Genomic DNA, 16,449 nt, shown 5'->3' with positions numbered 1-16,449 from the left:
TGGAAATGGTGAAGATCGAGAAGACTTGTCCATGATACCCATGACGGAAAAAAAAGAACAGTAGAAAAAAGCAGAATAGAAAATCTCATTCCATCCTGAATCATCAAAAGAACCACAAGAGTGAGGTTCAACAGCAAGAGAACGTATGCTACTATGAATGTAATAAACCTGGACATATGAAATTAAAATGTCCTAACCTCAAGAAGAAGAATCATATTATCTCAACTTGGAGAGACGAGGATGATCAAGAAAAAATTACAAATATATGTCTCATGTAAAGAGGAGAAACTGACGAGGTGTGCTTTAATGTTATTCTAGATTGTGATCTCAAGAAAAAGAATTACAAATCTTGGAGCGACAAGAATGAATCTGAAGAAGAAAATGATCACAAAAGAATGGAGAACCTATGTTTCATGGCAATGGGAGAAATTTACAAGATATGTCCTACTCCTATTACCTATTGCGATAAATGTGATGAATTGCAGGAAAATATTGAATTGGTTCTTAATGAATTTAATAAGTTGAGGAAGGAGAAGAAGAAATGGGAGATACAACTTAAAGAATATAACAAGTTGATATGAGAAGAAAGATTGAGAGATCTAACTTGAAGAATATAACAAGTTGAGAAATGAAAAGAACGACTGGGATGTTCAGCTTGAAGAAAATCTGGTGAAGAACAACTTACTTCAAGAAGAAAATTCTGAGTTTCGCAAACAAATAACCAGCTTTCACAAATCCTCCGACCACTACTTTGATCTATCAAAGTCGACTCCTTGTCTTAAAAGCTAAAAGTCAAATGAAAAGGGATCTACTAGTGGACGTCTTATTTCAAACAAGTTGACTAAGGGAAGTTACAAGTCGACAAATAAGGCATCTGCATGTAAACACTCTTCTTCTCATATTACATACCACTACTGTGGTAATTTTAGACATAAAGTATTTTCATGCAATTATGCAAAAAGTCATGTTAGATCGAAATGTGTTTGGAGATTTAAACATATATATATATATATGCATCTCCAATTACCCTAGCTACTAACCCTGAAGGACCCAAAAAGGTTTGGGTACCAAAAATAAATTAATTTGTTTTGTAGGAATTCTGAGTCCAACCATAAAAAACTGGATAAATGATATTTGCATAATGGCTAGTCCAGGCACATGCTTAAAGATGCTTCAAAGTTTACACATACTCTAAAGGATGAAGGAACTATTACACGTGTTGGTAAAGCTTAAGTGACTGGTATCATTAAAGTTTATTCAAGTTCCTTTTGATGCATTATAAGGTGATGCGTATCTAGTTACTGCTTTTTTTAAGTGTAATATGATATATTCATATTAGTCAAGTATATATATTGCGTAGAGTCGACTAGCTGCATTATACTATAATTCTGTTCGGTGTTATTTTTATCCTTGACTTAGAGATTTTGAATATCACGAATGCTTGTCTTGCATGAACCATGTCATTTGTATAAACATAAGCAAAAGCAAGCATACATGTATTTTTTATGTCGTCATGTGCTTAAGATATTTTAAAGAGAATTACTTCTGATATTCATTCTCTTGGTGAGAGTATCAATATTTCTTTCAAATTCAAGAAGGTTGTTTAACCTTGAGGCTTCTATAACTTGTGCACATGTGGAGATACTCGACCATTCCTAAGACTCAAAAGCTTGAAAGGTACAGGTATATGTGTCTATTGATGTTTATCCATACTTTTGCTTAGGTTACATTTCTTAATAAGAAAAAGATGCATTTGAAATGATCAAAGACGTGAGTTATAATATTTGCTCGATATTGTTTTTGCGACAAACATGATTTCTCACATATTTTGTTTGGCGCTAGAATTGAATGCAGAGTTGAAAAGATTTTCGGGTTTCGGATGACCCGCGAACGTTTCGACGCCTATTGTGGAAGTTGGCATTTTGGGAAAGATTTCATAAATTTGAGTTGAAGTGCATTTCAATGTTATCAATGTCTGTTTGGGATTTCGAGCCTGGGAATAGCTCCGTATGGTATCTCTGGTGTTGGGAACGCAGCCGGATGTGGATTTGGAGGTCCGTAGGTTATTTTGGGGTCATTTGGCGAAAGTTAAAAATTTGAAAGTTTTTGAGAAGTTTGACCGGGAGTGGACTTTTTGATGTCGGGGTCGGATTCTGATTCCGGAAGTTGGAGTAGGTCCGTAATGTCGAATATGACATGTGTGCAAAATTTGAGATCAATCGGACTTGATTTGATAGGTTCCGGCATCGAATGTAGAAGTTTGAAGTTCGAAAGTTCATAAAGCTTGAATTGGGGTGCGATTCGGGGTTTTGATGTGATTTGAGGCCTTGAGCAAGTTCGTATTATGTATTGGGACATGTTGGTATGATTGGACCAAGTTTGGATGTTTTGATGATGCGGGTTGCTGGTTCTGGTGTTGTTCTTCGCGTTCGCGATGAGCCTCTCGCGTTCGGGAAGAAGTATTTTGCTGCTGGGACTTTGTTCTACGCGTTCGCGAAGGAGGAATTCTTGTTGTCCGTCGTCTGACTTCGAAAGCTTATATCTCTTAATCTATAACGAATATAGAGATAATCCAAAAGTAAATGTTATAGCCCTTTGTGTCTAGTTTTATAAAAGGTAAACTATTTATCATTTGGAGTTGTGTACAAAAAGTTATGCTAGATACACTATAGACTGTCCGGGAAGAGTTTCAAAATCTCTGATGCACAGGGCTGACTTTGGAAGCTTCTATCTCGCAATCTACAATGAATTGGGAGGTGATCAACATATGAAAGTTATATCCCTTGATGTCTAATTTTTGATAAAGTCAAACCATTTGTGATTTGGAGTTTTGTACAAAATGTTATGACCATTATACTATAGGCTATCTGAGAAGAGTTTGAAAATGGCCTTTGAGGATTTTGTGCATCGCGAACGCGATAGGGTTCTCGCGAATGCGTAGAAGGGTCGCCTGGGTAGTGTATATGTTTGAAAAAAAGGGTTTGGCTCATTTCATCTCATTTCCTCCATGGGAGCCGACCTATGAGCGATTTAGGAGCTCTATCGTCATCATCTATGTCAAGGTAAGTGATTCCTACCTATTGCAAGTTAAATACTTGGTTTATATAAGAATTTAGGCGTGAATATTCATGGAAATTTGTAGAAATATAGGATTTTGAAGAAAAACCTAGAAATTGGTATTTTTAGATTTTGACCACGAATTTGGTCATGGGATTGAGAATAAATTATATGTTTAAGTTCGTGATGTTATGGGTAATGTTTATCTTCGAATATTTTCGAAATCCGGGCACGTGGGCCCGAGGGTTATTTTTATGGACTTTTTGATCGGGGTTACAAATAGTCGTAAATTGAATTATAACGAGTATTTGAGTATATATTTATGGATTTGCACATTTATTGACTACTTTTGGAGCGTTGGGCATCGCTTTGAGTTGTTAGAAAGGTTTTGGAGCTGGTTATGAAATTTCGGAGCGAGGTAAGTCTCATTTTTAACCTTGTAAGACGGAATTAACCCCATAGGTGAACTAAATTATTGTGTGCTTCTATTTGTGGAGGCTACATACGCACGAGGTGACGAGAGTCCGTACGTAGCTACTAGCTATGCCTATGTCTGGGTAGTTTTAGGCACAAGTCTCAAATCATCATACGAACCTGTTGGAACCTTCAAATCGTTCAATTCACCTATCATGCTCATTTTGAACTCATTTCCCATCATCTCAGCAAATTCGTTGCACTTTGCTTCATTGTGGCCCAAAAGATAATGTCATCCACATACACTTGTACTATCAAAATATTCTTCCCTCTGCTCCTTAGAAATGGAGTGTTGTCCACCTTTCCTCTTACAAAGTTATTGGCTAAAAGGAATTTTGAGAGCCTTTCATACCAAGATCTTGGAGCCTGTTTCAGTCCATAAAGAGTTTTATCTAGTTTGAACACATAGTCAGGAAATTCTTCACTTTCAAATCCAGGAGGTTGTTTGACAAACACTTCCTCCTTCAGGTAACCATTCAAAAAGGCACTCTTTACATCCATCTGGTTTAAAGTGAACTCCATGTGGGGCATGGAATACCTAGAAGTGTGAGCTTCAGTCATAATTCTTTCCTAGAGACTATCCACATTTGGAACACAGAGTCGCCCTTGGTACCTTAGTGTACCATCATCCATGCCAAGAGAAAAGGCCATGATCTTATGTTTATGAATCCCCTCTTTCAACTGCACCAACAATGGATCGTTGTATTTCTTCTCTTTGACTTCTACAACAAGCGATGATTCAGCCCTATTTTGCACAATTACCCCTCCTTCACTATAGTCCGCAAGACGAACTCCCAAACTAGACAATCGGTGAACTTCCTTGGCTAATGGCCTCTGATATGCCTCCAAGTGAGCCAAACTACCCATAGATTTCCGGCTAAGAGCATTATCCACAACATTGGCCTTTCCCGGATGATATAGAATATCAATGTCGTAGTCCTTGAGTAACTCAAGCCATCTTCTCTGCCTCAGATTCAATTCCTTCTGCTTGAAAATATATTGAAGGCTCTTATGGTCCGTGAATATATCAACATGGACCCCATATAAATAATGACGTCAAATTTTCAATGCAAATACCACTGCCTACTCAAAAGTCAAAGTTTGGTCAACTCTTCCAACTTAAAGCTTTCAAATTTAGAATTTTCTTTCCAAACCAACTCCGAACTTCTCGAAATTAAATTCCGACCACATGTATAAGTCATAACACCTGAAGTGAAGCTACTCAAGGACTCGAACCGCCGAATGACATGCCAGGGCTCAAAACGATCGGTCGGGTTGTTAAATTCTCTCCCACTTAAACATACGTTTGTCCTCGAACGTGCTAAGGATTGTTCCGGAGTTGTCCAAAATCATTGTTTAATACCTCGTACACCTACCCCTGCCACCATAACTCAGTTGAGCACATTATCTCGAGCCAGACTGAAAACTCTCCCTATAACCTTAGTTAACAAGCTTTAGAAAAACCGAGTTCCTACTTCTGAATTCCTTTACAAGACCTGACTCTAACACACGGACACTGTAGCAATCACTACGCATTGTACCAAAACATGATTGTGCACTTTTGCTGAAATCACCCCATACACTACATAAGTCGATTGCCCATAATAAAATCCTCCGAGCCCAATAGCTTTAAATATTTATGAATCTGCAGCCCATAATACACCCATAACACATATAAGCCCTGCTCCAATACTCGAAATACTGCCACGGTGAAAGATATGCGTAGAAACTCATAACCACTTGCTGAATTAATAAATCATGGAGTCTCTCCTCCTGCCAAGGACCATTACCTCGTTCTGAATTGAATAATGATATTTTTTCTTTAATATACCTTATATAAATATGATTGCACTGATTTCAGGTCCAATAGCCTCGTCTCACCCAATATAAGCTACACAAGCAATAAGCCGCCTCAAACACTGACCAAGATCTCGTATGATACCAACAATGCCCCAACAAGCTACAAACTTGAATGCGATACATAAGAAAAAATAAACTCTAGAAAGAACTACTCAACTCGCGTAACTAATTTAACAATTGAAAAGATGTCATGAATCTTTCCCAGCAAATGCAGGACACAACACACATGAATAGATATAGGGAATTGTGATCAACGTCACACTATTGCAGGGTGCTACCCAATTCACATATGATACCCGTGGCAGCGTGCCACCCGATCCACACTTAATAATCTAAGGAAAACACACCTCGAACCGTAATGCTTATACTAACAAAATGCCCGAATATCAACCATAAGCATGCCAAGTGCATAATACAAATCCTGGGGAGACTAATAGCGTCATACGCTGCGAAACTCAAGCACAACTAAGGTGCAATAAATGTCATATATCTTGAGAGCCTTTCTGCTCTCACAACACCATAATTTACACGAGATCTCAATACGAGTGCGAATAATCAAACCACCTCACAACCCACCGGGCAGAATACAGATTGCACGGAATAGCTGAAGATAGAACTAACATCCAACGTCCGAATACTCCTCCATAAGGAGCGCTTCACTGAAATAAACACATCCGTCCTAATTTAGAGCCCACATTCATATTTTCGATCCGTCCACAGACCTCAAGCCGATTCTAATCGTATCGCACTGGGCTAATAACCTTTCAAGGATCCACAATAACCCCTGATACACAAGAACAACGGTCAAATCCAGAACACACTTCCACAATCCACAACCAAGCAAACCGAGCGCCCTTCAAGGATAATTTCTCACATTAGCGATAGTACCAAAAATCTCCACACTTGGTTTTGAATCCTCAATCAATCAAGGGACTACATGACATACTTATAAAATCTTCCTGGGGAGTACACTCCCACGACCTTCCGTACTAGACAACAAGTCTGCATATCCATACCACCGGCCACACAAACGCTTTAAAGCAAATCAAGGAACCGTAATCAGCACACAAGGCCTCTTACACATGTCACCGACCTAAGGTGATGCCAAAGACAATACCAGCTTACTCTAAACATCTAAATCCTTCCCCGCTCATCCGAATACTTGACATTCTTGTCGACATCAACTGCAACTTTGATCCTCAACTTCCAAATTCCCACGCTACTCACTGCACCTAATCATGCCACTACGCGAGAATACACGAATTTCATCATAACTCCTGAACCACTAATAGATTAAACACGTCATCATATAGAAAAATTTTCACTTAACTCATTTTAGGAGAACCATAGCAACACACGACTGAATTCCCATAACCACATAAAATATGATCCTCGGGAATTGGTCTAAACCACCATGATCCTTTCGGGATCCATCTACACACAACATGCTATAATACTTGAATACTTCCAAATAAAATCAATTACAGCGGCCGTCAAGCCTCGCGCATACCGCCACAAATCACATGCATAACTCAACGCGCTGAAGGAACTAATCAATGCCATTATCATGACAATTCAACCATTGCTAGCCGACCCGTCTTCTCCCAATTTATTCTTAACTTGCCTTAGAAATAATAATAACTCCATTCATTACATCACGAACCTAAATCCGAACTCATCCCGAGTGACCTTATTTCACGAGACCACAATGTCCCAAATCCCATGAACCATCTCATACCCTCCTTGTGCGCATATTCGTATCTTCAACTGGTACACCCATTCTGATAATTCCTCCATGAATACGAAGTCATTTCCACCCATCCCTCTCACGTTACACAGCAGACCGAAGGTAACACTGAACACTCCAAACCCCTCTAATAATCCGCTGCAAAAGTTCGATACTTAACCATACTACGGACTCGAAATTCTGAGGCACCACACTTTAACTTTTGAATCCACTATGACCGTTGTTGAGAGTCACCCTCTCTGACTTGGTCCCGAATATAGTCAACTCCAAGGCTCTGCTAGCACATGAACACTCTCTCAAAGAAGAACCTGGCTGAATCACTTTTCTTGCATATCACCTCTACACATAGAATACATCTCGAGTCTTCCCAAAGCCTAAACATAAATTGATAAGGCCACTTATAGCACACATTCTTCAAATCCTTTGCTTTAATCACCACTGATGTTCTCTTTGCTTAATCGTAATAACCAACCAATACACTCATAACCAGGAACCTCACAAATAGATAACCATGCCATCCAATCGTAATTGTGGATCTCTCCCACTTAGCTCGAAGCCACCTCCATATAACTCTGAAACCCACCAAGGTTCATCCTTCCTCTCTGACCTGACCTCGTGCTATCGACCTGCCAAATTCCTCGAAATCTTCCAATGATGCTGCATCGAGCGCAATTACTACAAAACCAATAAACCATCCCGGGCCCGTGCCCATTCAGCGGTTGTACATGCCCGTTCACTCCCCATTTCACATCTACTAAAAGTGCGACAATACATTCCAATACAGAGTCATGTTGTACCCTTCTTCATATCAAGCAACTCTTTTCTGTTGTATCCAATCTCCCCCGTATAATAGCCAATATTCCAGATTAAGTTTGTTGACCTAGTCACAGTCCACCATGAATCCCAAATCACTCTAAAATTTCTCAAGGCACGTAGTCATCCTACCATCACATCAATATTGTGCGATAACAACTGGTGAACATACTAGCAATCTATGCATAGCCTCAAAACCATCAGAAATACCACTACCGAGCTGGAATGACAGAATATCCTTCGGCAAGGCAATGACATTAGCCCAACCAAATAAGCAGGGAGAAACATCCTGCACCACATCTATAATATCATTACAATTCCTCGATTCCCGATTTATAACAAGTGCTTCACGTCGTATAAGATTGATAGGAAAGAAGCAAAGGCATAAGCCTCAAAGGAATCAAATCACACAATGAGGAATCAATAAGGGAAGTGCTCCTAACAGTCCTGTAGCCCCCCGAAGGTAAGTACAAACGTCTCTGTACCGATCCACAAGACTCTACTAGACTTGATCATGACTCGTGAGACCTAAGTGAACCTAATGTTGTGATACCATGTTGTCACGATCCAAAATCCATTAAAGGTCATGATGGCGCCAGACACCACTGTCAGGCAAGCCAAAAATAAATACTTAATTCGGTTCCCATTTTAGTATTTTGAAATCATGATTTTTCCTCCATTTAATAGTAAAAGATGGACTTAACAAAAAAAATAATAATGTTTCTAACAATTTCAATACTGAATAACCCGTAATCATCCCAAAACCCGGTGTCACAAGTGCATGAGTGTCAATTAGGAAGATAAAACAAAATACAACACCTGTCCAGAATACAAATTAGATAGAAAAATACATAAGTAACTCTGAAGGGGACTCTGCTGGCTACGGATCATAGATGTTAATGCAGCTCACATAAGTCTACGCATTAACCACACCTCTACGCTCGCAGGGTTGCTAGACATATATGCACCTGCACAAAAATGTGCAACAAGTGTAGTATGAGTACGTAAATCAATGTGTACCCAGTAAGTATCCAGTCTAACCTCGAAGAAGTAGTGACGAAGGGTCGACTTCGACACTTACTAGTGGTCCAATAATATAGGGTACAGTAAAGAAGTGAATAGATATGAAACGGAGTAAATATATGAAATAAACATGTATAAAATACGTGGCATAATTCCCCTCTTTACAATTTTACTCGAGCTCTCAACTAACAAGTTTCCTTTGTAACCGGAGCATATATAGAGATGGTGGATTTCATCAAAAAGGTGGTCATAATTTAAATCAGGGAAAAAACTACACCTGCTTCTTGCCAATATTACGCATGATTCCATGATGATAATATATATAAGAAATGTCGAGGCGTACGGCCTGATCCAAGATAAAAGTAAAGTGTGCACCGCCGAGGGTCGAACTACGCAAATCATAGATGCATCTATTAACATGCCGAGGCGAACGACCCGCTCCCATGAGAGTGTGGTACATAAATCTGGCCGAGGCGAACGGCCCGATCGCATAAGAGTGTGGTACATAAATTCGGCCGAGGCGAACGACTCGATCCCATAAGAGTGGTAGAAGGAAATACTCCACTCGTGAATCGTACGTGCGACACAGGCAAATATAAATTTAAGGAAATCTCCTCGCTTGCCGATCATATTTACGACGTGGTCAAATATAATTTTAACATTAAAATCCTATCTCTTTCTTGATTCTTTTCAAAATAAGGGAAATTCAGCTTGTAGCCTTTTAAGGAAATTACCCCGCTCGCGAAACATACATGCGACGCGGTCACACATAGATTTCTTAAGTTATTATAGCATTCCTCAATCCTTTTCGAAATTATGAAGTTCAAATGACACCTTTTAAATCTCAGGTACTTCAATTTCAACTCCTTTGAAAACATTTAATAAGTAAACTCAATCTCGCTCCCTCTCGAGTCAAACAATAAACATAAATCAATAACAATATCAACAAGGCATGATGTGAGCCTAAAACTACCTAGACATAGGCATAACTAGTAGCTACGTGCGGACTTTCGTCACCTCGTGCGCACGTAGCCCCCACAAATAGAAGCACACAATAATTTAGTTCACCTATGGGGTTATTTCCATCTTATAAGGTTAGAAGCGAGACTTACCTCGCTCCGAAACTCCATAACCTGCTCCAAAGCCTTTCTAACAACTCAAACCGATGTTCAACGCTCCAAAACTAGTCAATAAATGTGTCAATCCATAAATATATACTCTAATACTCGTTATAATTCAATTTACTATAATTTCTAACCCCAATCAAAAAGTCGATAAATATCACCCTCGGGCCCACGTGCCCGGATTTCGAAACTTTTTGAAGATAAACATTACCCATAACATCACAAACTCAAACATATAATTTATTCTCAATCCCATGACCAAATTCGTGGTCAAAATCTAAAAATACCAATTTCTAGGTTTTTCTTCAAAATACAATATTTCTACAAATTTCCATGAATTTTCACGCCTAAATTCCTATATAAACCAAGTATTTAACTTGCAATAGGTAGGAATCACTTACCTTGACATAGATGATGAAGATGGAGCTCCAAAATCGCTCCTAGGTCGGCTCCCATGGAGGAAATGAGATGAGATGAGCCAAACCCATTTTTTCAAACTTATACACTACCCAGACGACCCTTCTTCGCGTTCGCGAGACCCCCATCGCGTTTGCGATGCACAAAATTGTCAAAGGACATTTTCAAATTCTTCTCAGACAACCTCTAGTGTAATAGTCATAACCTTTTTTACAAAACTACGAATCACAAATGGTTTGACTTTCTGGAAACTAGACATCAAGGGAAATAACTTTTATAGGTTGATTATTTCCCAATTCATTGTAGATTGCGAGATATAAGTTTCCAAAGTCAGCCATGTACAAAAGAGATTTCCAAACTCTTCCCGGAAAGTCTGAAGTGTATCCATCATAACTTATTGTACACAACTCCAAATGAAAAATGATTTATCTTTCGGAAAACTAGACACCAAGGGCTACAACTTTCATTTTTGGATCATCTCCAGATTCGTTATAGAATAACAGATATAAGCTTCCGAAATAAGACAACGAACAACAAAAATTCCTTCTTTGCGAACGCGAAGAACAAAGTCCCAGCAGCAAAATACTTCTTCACGAATGCGAGAGGCTCCTCGCGCACGTGAAGAACAACACCAGAAGTAGCAACCAGCAACATCAAAACACCCAAACTTGGTCCGGAACCACCCTGAATCACACCCGAGGCCCCTGGACCCCGTCCAATCATACCAACCAGTCTCAATACATAACACAAACTTGCTCGAGGCCTCAAATAAGATCAAACAACATCAAAACCATGAATCGCACCCCAATTCAAGCTTTATGAATTTTAGAACTTCAAACTTCTACATTCGATGTCGGAACCTATCAAATCACGTCTGATTGACCTCAAATTTTGCACATTTGTCACATTCGAAATTACGGACCTACTCCAACTTCCGGAATCGCAATCCGACCCCGACATCAAAAAGTCCACTCCCGATCAAACTTTTCAAAAACCTTCAAATTTCTAACTTTCGCCAAATGACCCCAAAATGACCTACGGACCTCCAAATCCACATCCAGACGCGCTCCCAAACCAGAATCACCATAGGGAGATATTCCCAGGCTCGGAATCCCAAACAGACATTGATAATATTGAAATGCACTTCAACTCAAATTTATGAAATCTTTCCCAAAATGTCAACTTCCACAATAGGCGCCGAAACGCCCCCGGGTTATCCGAAATCCGATCCGGACATACGCCCAAGTTTGAAATCATCATACGAACATGTTGGATATACACCTCTCTGTGTGTGTGTGTGTGCATGTGTGTATTGTTATTGCTAGAAATTAGGGGATATAACTTGATTATGATATGGTTTCTATTGTTATGCATGTCTATATATTTATCAAGTGAATTGATAAAAGAAACATATAAAACTTTAGATTGGATGTGAAGATTAGCTTAAGTGACTTCTATGGTGTTGTATTTCCATTGAGGGTTGTTGTAAGTTAAATATAACTTGGATTTAGAATTGAAGCTACTTTAGGATGTATTTATATTATGTTATTGAATGTTCATAAGGTTATATGGATGGTTATTAAGTTAAATGGATGGACTAGACATGAACTAGTGAATAAAGTTGCTAACTGAGGATACTTCGAGTTGTGGATTATTTTATTTATTATTTATATATATGGTATAAGGCTTGAATCATTGATGAATGAATTAATTATCATATTAATTATACTGTTAAGTTAAAGAAAGAAGTCTTTAAGGGGTGATATGAGGTATACGGATTCCAATCAGAGCTTGCCGCTAATCGTGAAGTAGTTGTGACTTGTTGTTGTTATATGGTGTCTTGTTATTGATATTTATATGTTGCTGGATTTCTCTGCTTATTATTGTTGGTATATGGTATTGGAGGAGGCCCTTGTTACAGGGGAGATGCTGCATAATTTATGTCAACGAGCTAATAGCTTAAGTAACGGACATAGCCTTTACTCAGCACTGATTTTGAATCTCCTTAGGTTATGGTAGATTGAGTTGAGTTGTTTGAAGAGTTGCTTAGAAGGTATTAAGGACTCAACGGGATTAAGGTATGTTAAGGCTAAACCTTTCCTTCATTTTGGCATGATCCTGTAGCTAAATATGTTTGATAACAAGACATAAAGAGAAGTTCATATTCTCCCTTATCGGGACTTTATATTCAGTTAAGTATTGAGTTCTTCCAGTCAAGAGAGCAAAGGGTCTATATATAAATATTTATATATATATATATATATATATATATATATATATATATATATACACACAGAGTATTACAGTATTTTCACCACCATCGAGCTATAATCGGTGGGCAGGCCCCTATTGGGTAGTATTACAGTATTTTCCCCACCATCAAGCTATAATCGGTGGGCAGGCCCCTATTGGTAAACTTTTGATTAGATATTAAGTTATATATCAAGCCTACTGTGGCCGAGCGCCTATGAGCTAGCCCAGAATGGCCGAGATACGGAGGCTAGTATGGCCGAGCACCTATGAGCGAGCCTACTATGGCAGAGCAACTATACATACTGAGCCTTATAGTGCCGGAGTGATTGAGCATTCTGAGTGAGACTTCGGATTTGTGTGATTACTGGATAACAGTGTTAAATATCAAAATCGATGGTTTGAACCCATTTCTCATATTTGGAGCTAGAGACTTCGGATTTGGGTGATTATTGAAGGGATTTTCAAGGAGTTGATTGGAGTAAGTGTTTCTAACTTGGATTTGGTTGTTATACACAAATATATCATTGATTTTACCATTTAATTAGTGTTTTGGGTTGAGAACATTGGGAAACATTTGTGTTCATAGACCATAATTTTCGGATTTGAATTGTCAAGTTGAGATCGGAGTTCAATAATTTTTATATGGTTGGACTCGTTATTGAATGAATGTTCGGATTATGTTAATTTTGTCTCAATCCAAGACGTGGGCCCTGGGTTGTGTTTGTGGATTGAATTTTTGACTTTAGTTAAAGAACTTAGCTTTATCATATGGAATTGATTCCTCTAGCTTGTATTGATTGTATTAAGTTGTTTGTGGCTAGATTCGAGTTCTTCGGAGGCTGATTCGTGAGGAAAGGGCTTGTTGGAGTAGGGATTTGCGTGGTTTGAGGAGTATTGATTGTATATGGTTTGATTGTATTTAGTTTTGAGGGTATGAATCCCTGAACTACGGGTTATGTGGTTGGTGTTGAGGCGACGCACATGGTAGGTGACAGGCGTGTGGGTGTGCACTGTAGTAATTGTGACTCAGTTGATTATGTAAAACTGTGTAGTTATCTAATCTTGTTATTATTTATGTATTCTCCATGTTTTAGAGAAATTAAGATGTGATTCATGTTTGAAATATTTTTTAGCTATACACTAGTATTTTTGGGACCCACAAAGGTCGTTTTTGTTATTAAATTATTTATTTAAATTACAGTTATGTACTCAGTCGCATTCATCATTTGTATATCATATATCAGTCTCTATTATCATTATTTGTTACATCATGTATCATTGTTTTGGGTTGATTGGCATGAGTGTTGTGAGCTTGAGAGACTGGAGAGATTGATGACTGAGTGAAGTTGAGGGCCTGATTGTGAGTGATATATAATGGGATTGTGATGTACGCCACAACATACCATGATTGGCTTATAGTACCGCTTGGAAAGGATCCGCCCCTCCGAAGTCTGATATACTAGCAGTGAGCACAGGTACAATGAGTGCTAGTGCAAAGTGTCTGAGAGTCCTCAGCATTTGAGAGTGCTTAGTGATTGAGAGTGATGAGTGACTGGGAGTGCCGAGTGATTGAGCGTGCTGAGTGTGGATGAATACTCCTAGAGTATGAGTATATGACTTTATCATTGTGTTTCATTTCAGTTGACATGCATACTTGACATAGATATCGAGATGTGGAATTCCTCATATTAGTCATACTTGGCCTATTCTATCCATGTTGTACTCAAGTTGTTAAAAACTAGAAAACATGCCTACATTTCTGTATTGTCTACAAACCTATTATTGGATTTCGCTCTGAGTTATTGCTATTATTATCTGGATTTGGATTGTACCTATCTGAGCTTGTCACTTCATTCAGCCCAAGGTTAGTCCTATTATTTATTGAGTACATTGGGTTGGTTGTACTCATACTATACTATGCACTTCGTGTGTAGATCCAGGTAATTCTGGGCACGGCGGTTGCTAGGTTTGGAGCTTCATCTGCTTGAAGACTTTTAAGGTAGTTGTTTTGGCATCTACAGACCTTGACTCTCCTTCTTTTTAGTTTATTTAGCATTGTTCTATCTTTGTAGATAGTTGTATTAACAATTAGACTGTGTTGTCATTTTAGTAGCACATGTACTTAGTGACACCCCGATTTTGAGGCTTTTGTATTGAGTCACGGTATTTTCTTATCAGTTAATTATGGGAATTTGTCAGTGCTAAACTTATTTCATCATGTTTTCAATTCAAAATGCATAGTTATTTATGATTGTCAGCTTGCCTAGTTCTGTGACAGGCGCCATCACAATATGCTGAGTTTTGGGTCGTGACAAGTTGGTATCGAAGTCTAGGTTACATAGGTCTCACGAGTCATGAGCATGTTTAGTTGAGATTTGCGGATCGGTACAGAGACGTCTATACTTAACTTCGAGAGGCTACCAGACCATTAGGAAAGCTTCATTTTCTTATATTCTTGTTGTTTCGATTTGTTGATTTCAGAAATTAAACTTTTATTATTCTATTCTCTCACAGATGGAGAGGACACGTGTTGCCGGATCAGGTGGACGACCACCAGTACCTCCAGCTAAAGACACGAGAGGTCGGGGCCATGGTAGAGGCCGAGGTGCAGCTCATACAGTAGCCAGAGCAGCACCCCTGGAGCCACCAGTTGCTCTAGCTTAGGAGAAAATTCCAGAAGCAATTGAGCCGGTGGGACCAGCTGTGGCCATTATGATTCCAAGCATTCAAGAGGCTTTGGCTCCGATATTTGACTGTATGCACCAGCCTTGGTCAGGCGATTTCAGTTCAAGTTGCACCTGCCACTTATCATGCCGAGGGAGGTGCTCAGACTCCCGCCGCCTGTACTCCAGAGCAGGTGGTTCAGGGACTTCATAAATCGGGGGCACTACCAGTCCAGCTAGTTACAGTTGCTCAGGCCCAACTAGGTCCACCGATGAGTGACGAGGAGCAGAAGAGGCTAGAGAGGTTTGGGAGGCTCAGGCCTTCATTATTCAGTGGGGCTGAGTCAGAGGATGCTTAGGACTTCTTGGACAGGTGCCAGAAGATTCTTTGCACGACAGGTATTTTGGAGACTAGTGGAGTCTCATTTACTACTTTTTAGATGTCGGGGGCAGCCTGCAGATGGTGGGAGTCTTATGAGTTAAGCAGGTCAGCCGGTGTTGCACCACTTATGTGGCACGAGTTCTCCGTTCTCTCCTTGGAGAAGTTTGTTCCATAGACCCGCAGCGAGGAGTTACGTAGGTATCTGGTGCTAGGTTCGGCGAGGTAGTTGATATTGCTAGGTGGCTAGAATAAGTCAGAGAGGATAAGAGGCCTCGTGGTTTGGGTGGTTTAAGCGGTGTTTCTGCTGGAGGGCAGTCCCACCACAACAAGGGTAGCCCTTATAGGCCCGCTTAGATGAGTCGTCCGGTGCATCATGGTGCATCATCTAGCCATAGTTCATACAGTGCTTGTCTGGGTCAGTCATCTCTCAGTGCCCTCCCAGCTCAGAGTTCATCTCGTGCTCCATCAGTTCAAGGTTCATCTATACCAGGTCCTCCTAGTAGCTATTCTGGCTCTAGAGGTTTGATTTAGTCTCCACCACCATCGGGGAGTTGCTTCGAGTGCTGGGAGTTTGGACATGTTTAGAGGCAGTGTCCTTGTCATTTTGGAGGTCTAGTTTAGCAGAGGGGTCAGGTT

This window comes from Nicotiana tomentosiformis, chromosome 6 (genome assembly GCF_000390325.3).
Source record: "Nicotiana tomentosiformis chromosome 6, ASM39032v3, whole genome shotgun sequence".
In the NCBI taxonomy this organism is placed as follows: domain Eukaryota; kingdom Viridiplantae; phylum Streptophyta; class Magnoliopsida; order Solanales; family Solanaceae; genus Nicotiana; species Nicotiana tomentosiformis.
This window is presented reverse-complemented; position numbering follows the sequence as displayed.